This window comes from Grammomys surdaster, unplaced genomic scaffold (genome assembly GCF_004785775.1).
Source record: "Grammomys surdaster isolate TR1022 unplaced genomic scaffold, NIH_TR_1.0 364, whole genome shotgun sequence".
NCBI classification, from domain to species: Eukaryota; Metazoa; Chordata; class Mammalia; order Rodentia; family Muridae; genus Grammomys; species Grammomys surdaster.
In genome coordinates, this window is record NW_021604783.1 from 1191784 (window position 1) to 1196530 (window position 4747).

General features: G+C 45.5%; 1 protein-coding gene across 2 annotated transcripts in view; it reads left to right on the forward strand.

Annotated features, from left to right (window-relative positions):
- Positions 1-4747, forward strand: part of Gas7 (growth arrest specific 7) — a 234896-nt gene that overhangs the window by 71431 nt on the left and 158718 nt on the right. The window contains exon 1 of one of the 2 annotated variants that reach the window (XM_028780147.1): positions 3432-3444. The exons of the other annotated variant lie outside the window; for it this stretch is intronic. The gene's annotated coding sequence lies outside the window, so the exon portion shown is untranslated. Of the gene's footprint in view, positions 1-3431; positions 3445-4747 lie in introns of those variants that run through there. 2 annotated transcript variants of the gene reach the window in all.

Genomic DNA, 4747 nt, shown 5'->3' on the forward strand with positions numbered 1-4747 from the left:
TCTATCTATCTATCTATCTATCTATCTATCTATCTATCTATCTATCTTTTTGAGATAGAATCTCCTTATGTAACCCTGCCTGTCCTGAAACTGCTATGAAGACCAGGCTGGCCTTGAACCCTCAGAGAGCTTCTTGTCTCTCTCTGCCTTCTGAGTGCTGGGATTAAAAACATGTATCACCATACCAGGTTTAAATTGTTTACATTTAGAATTATGTCATTTAATTATTTTGTTTGTGCATGTGCATTGTGGCAGGGAGAGAGGGTTTCCACACTTGCTATGGTGCTCAAGTGAAGGACCGTGGACCAATGACAGACTAGCTTCTCTCTTTCCATCATGAAGGTTCTGAGAATCAGACTCCACTCATCAGGCTTGGAGGCAAGAGCCTTTACTTGCTGAGTAATCTTGCTAGAGTCAAGTCACTGATCTCTTGTAGGGATGTCCACAAATAGTGTGTGGGCATTAGTGTCTGTGTTTCTTCCCTTCCTTTAGCTCAGGTGTCTATATCCTTAACATGGATGCTGCCTTACACTACAACCAGGATGACTGTATGTTATTTGCACTTTGGGGAAACAAACCCAGGGCTTTGTGCATGCTAGGCAAGCTAAACTCATCCAGCTTACTTTATAGCTGAGGCTAGCTTCGAACTCCTGATCCTCCAGCTTCCACTATCCAAACACTGAGATAATAGGCTTGTGCCACCATCCCACCTGGCTACTGCAGTTTTGAAATTGTAGAATGTGTCTTGGAGTTTAGCTACCAAACTTCTGTTCAATGTTTTGACCACCCACTTCATGGACAGAGAAGGAAGTTGCCTCTAATCACTCTGTAGCACCAGCTACAGAGAATCTTGTCCATCCATCCATCCATCCATCCATCCATCCATCTATCCATCCATCCATCCATCCATCCATCCATCCATCCATCCATCCACACCTGGCTGTGTATCTTGGAAGGGCCCTTGTCTAGAATAGGACAAATATAATGAATGATGTAGCCCTGATCTGTAGGAAGGCCCTCCCCCCCACCCCAGCCTTGCAAACATAGTGCATTTTCAGGTTTCAAAACTCATTTGCTAAAGTTTGGCTTTCCTTCTGCTCAGTTCCTCTGACCTGTTTCTCCAACACTATTCCTGCCTTTAAAGGGTCTTGGCTGGGTTCTGTTTGGTTCCCAGGGGCTCTTGGAGGACCCTCTATCCTGTAGTCTTTTGCAAACTTGATGAATCCCTCTGAAGGCCAGTGGATAGTCTCACATACTGCCTGGCCCTAGGGGAGGCCCTTTTAAGCATTTCCGTTTATAATTTGTGATAACACCAGCAGGCTTCACTTCCTACATGCAGCTCCTCTTATCTTTCCTACTTCCTCCCTAGTCTAATCTCATCTGCACACCCCCACCCCAACGACTCTGCTTATTGTGTCCACCCTGTGTGTTCAGCTTCTCACATGCCAAGGGTCCAGAGTTTTCAGTAAAAGTCAGACTCGAGCAATGGTGCCTCTTGACACCATTCCTCGGGACACGTGCTCAAGAATGAATTCCAGGGTGGATTCGGGTGTGGTGTCATCATTTCTGTCCTCTTAAGTTTTTCTAGTCATGGGGATGGAGGTACAGGTAGAGCCTGGAATGCTTCGAGGGATGCCTTAAGCCAGCACAGCCCAGTAGAACTTTCTGTGGCAATAGAAACCTTCTGTTTGGATCACTACCATGTGCTTGGTCACACTGGGGATGTGGTAAAAGGGACTGAGGAACTGGGGTCTTTCATTTTATTTAATTTGGATTAATTCAGATTTAAATAGTTGCCTGTACCCAGCAGTGGCCATGTCAGATATAGCCGGGCTCCAAGGCACACACTTTCAAGGATAAGAATAGGTCACGAAAGCCTTTTAATGGGTCCAAGTATGGTGGAACATACATGCCTTTAAACCAACACTTAGGAGTTGGAGGCTAGTGCGTCTCTGTTGATTCAAAGCCAATCTGACCTACATAGGGAGTTCTAGCACAGCTAGTATTACATAGTGAGATCTTGTCCCCCAAAAAGGAAAATAAAAATAATAAATAACATAGATAGATGATTGATTGATAGATAGATAGATAGATAGATAGATAGATAGTAAAAGGGGGTCTCATGTAGCCCAGGCTGGCCTCAAATTCCCATGTAGCTGAAGACAATCTTAACTTCTGCCTCTACATATACACATTGGCATGTGTACCCTCCCAAACAAACAAACAAATAAAAACATTTTTTTTAAAAAGAGGAGCTATGTAAATTCCTGTAAAAGGGCCATAAACTTAGTGGCTTAAGCAACACATTTCTTCACTCACAGTCTGGAAGATCTGAACTCTGAAATGGTTTTTACAAGGTTAAAAATCCCGTCATGGCCTGGCCTGGTTCATTTTGAGTCTCTGAGAACACCTCATTCCTTTCCTTTCTATCTCGCTCGGTTTGTGGGTTAGTGATTCCTCATCATGTGTCTTTCCTCCCATTTCCTGTGTTCTTTCCCCTCAGAACTTTGTCTTCCTGTTAGAAGGACCTTTTTGTTTAGTGGTGGTACTTAGGTTTAAACCCAGAACTTCCTTGGAGGTAGGCAAGCACTTTACCCCTGTACAGCCTCCCAGGCCCTCTTAAGACTCTTTTGGTTGCATTTAAGAACTTTCTGGAACTATTCCCTGTAACTATCCATCTCAGAATCCCAAACTTAACACACCCTTTGAAAGTCCTTATGCCATAGAAGGTAACTTTAGAAGGTTCTGGTTCTAGAGCTGTGAATCAAGCTGGGTGTTAAAATGCAGATCTATAATCCCAGCACTTAGGATGTGGAGGTGGGATCCTAAGTTCAAGGGGTTTCTTGGCTATATAGTGAGTTTGAGGAGACATCCTGACCTACATGATACCCTGTCTTACAAAAGAATGGGATCTTTCTTGATGCCTGGGATCTGTCTCTTTATTATTGTGTAAGAACGATTTAGTTTTAAGCAGTGAGTGGATTGGGTCAGTGAACTTGGGCTGCAGCACTTGATTACTCACGTGGATGGCCTGGCGTTTTAGAACAGTGGATCTCAAATTTGCTGTGTGTCAAAGTCACCTGGGGTTGGGGGGGGGCAGGGATGTGGAACTGTCCCAGACAGGGCTCAGAGCATCACTTCTTGTATTTCTGGACCTGTAAGTGGCTCCCTGGTTCCCCAGGAAACTGATCTTCAGAGAAGTTTGAAAGTCAGAACTGTTGCAGCCTGGTGTGTGATCTGAGATTACCTGTGTGCCTGCAGAGGGAGGTGGAGAAGTGGGAATCCCAGGCTGCAGACAGGAAGTGAGTGCTGGCGAGGATTGAGGAGAGGCCTGTGCCTACAGAGAAGCTACTACCTGAGTCACACCTGCCAGGCCTGAGAAGGTGTGGCTTCCACACAGAGAAGCAGGCCAGGGCTCTGAGCAGAGGGAAGAAGCCTCCAGAGGTAAGCATGTCACCTCTGGGGACTTAGAAGATGTCTAGGACAGAAAAACTGATTGGGCAAGAGGAAAATGACCAGGAGCAATCTGCTGGTGTTGGCAGAGTGGATTGAGGTGAAAGGGTGGAATGGTCTGCCTTCCTGGCTGCCACCAGACTAGGTGCTAGCAAGGACAGTGCGAAATGGGGAATGTGAGGTGAGAGATGCGAGAGGGTTTGAACACCACTCAGGTCTAACACTTCACGAATGCTTACTGATAGAGTTTGCTGGGAAGTTCATGCTGCAGGTGCAGGGATGAGGAGCTGCATGCAGGGTGAGTAAGATCATCCAGCAGTCTCATCTCATAAGTATTCTTTGGGGTGGAGCGGCGTGGCGTGGTAGAGTTAGGCAACAAGCAGGCTAACACAAATAAACAAGGAAAGCATTAGCTGGTGACGAGTGATCTGGAGAGTTCTGTGAACAGGGGATTGGGAGTGGGTGGATGGCTTCTTTAGCTTGAGTGCCTGGGGATGGCCTCTCTGAGGAGGTGGTATTTAAGCTGCTGCCTAAATGCCAGAAAGGACCTGGCCATGAGAAGAGATGGCAACGGCACATCAGGTAGGGAGAGAACAATGCAAAAACAAGAGGCAAGATCAAACTTGCTTTGTCTGAGGACAGCAGGAACCGAAGGGTATGATAGAACTTTCTGTAGTGACAGGAGTGTTCTCTATCTGTCTGGTGCCTCATGCAGCTACTGGCCACACATGACTCTAAGGTATTGGCACGATGGGCAGTAAGGAAGAGGAAATAATTCTATTTTATTCGAGCTTGAAGCAATTTAATTGCAACTGTTAGCAGCTGCACACGAGGAGCATCTACCGCATTGGACAGCACCTGGCAAGAAAGTCGGGGAAGCTAGAGGTAGGTAGGGAAGTCACAGTGGCAAGAGATGAGGTCACTCCCTATTGCTTCAGGCATTATGCTAGATAGTGTGAAGTTTTAAAAATTTGCTTACCATTTTTATATTATGTGTATGGGTTTTTTGTCTGTCTGTATGAATATGTTTCACATGCATGTCTGGTGCCAAGGTGGTCAGAAGAGGGCACTGGACTCCCTGGGAATGGAGTTTAGGATGGTTACAAGTCATGGTGTCGTGCTGAGAACTAGTGATCTTAACTGCTGAGCTATCTCTCCAGTCTCATAATATGAATTTAAAAAAAATAAAAAGAGTTGTGCATAGCCTTCAGATATTGAGAGGGTTGGCATAATCTCATTAATGTTTCTGTGTGTGTGTGTGTGTGTGTGTGTGTGTGTGTGTGTGTGTGTGTGT